The sequence below is a fragment of the Buceros rhinoceros genome, unplaced genomic scaffold (assembly GCF_000710305.1).
Source record: "Buceros rhinoceros silvestris isolate BGI_N320 unplaced genomic scaffold, ASM71030v1 scaffold17983, whole genome shotgun sequence".
NCBI lineage: Eukaryota > Metazoa > Chordata > Aves > Bucerotiformes > Bucerotidae > Buceros > Buceros rhinoceros.
In genome coordinates this window covers 26918-27526 of record NW_010402011.1, presented here as the reverse complement: position 1 = coordinate 27526, position 609 = coordinate 26918, and the positions used below count along the sequence as shown (strand labels likewise).

General features: G+C 36.8%; 1 protein-coding gene across 1 annotated transcript in view; it reads left to right on the top strand.

The window, feature by feature from the left end:
• MTMR7 (myotubularin related protein 7) overlaps positions 1–609 on the top strand; it is a gene marked incomplete at its 5' end in the record, with an annotated part of 17916 nt that overhangs the window by 11994 nt on the left and 5313 nt on the right. The window lies entirely within an intron of this gene.

The window sequence follows — 609 nt, the reverse complement described above, 5'->3', positions numbered from 1 at the left end:
CTTTCCCTATATACGCACTCCAAGACTGCTGCTGGGAATCTGGAGTGCTGGTCTTGCTATTGCTACGAACTTTGAGAGATCAGGTGAGAGAAAAGAAGTATGTATGTGGCCTGCAAAATCCCTTCGGACTGCAGCAGACCTTTCAGTAGTGCCAAGACACCCCATATAAGTCCCTGTTCAGCAAAGTCTGCGTCTTCTAGGGCAGTACTTAAGCATGTCTGCCAATTACCTCTTCTGTAAAATAGACTCTTCCTATTAGACTCTGTTCTAACGAGAACAGTAGGATTTCTTCAGAAACATCAGGTCAAGCGAAGCAGGAAGTCAGCTATTTGGACAAGTTATTTTGTACATCCAGTATGTAAATGCTATAATGTAATGAAAATGTTTAGAGACCTTAAATATTTGAGCATGGATAAATATCCACATTTTCTTTCTTTCTTCTTTTTTTATTTCCTCTTAATTTCTGTAAAAATAAAAAATGCCTTTTCTTAATATTGGACTTTAATTGCATTATATTGCTTGATTTGCATATAAATCTGTTCTAGTTTAAAAAAAAAAAAACCAACAAAACTTTCAGGAAATCTGTGCAGCTCCACCTCACTTGTGAAA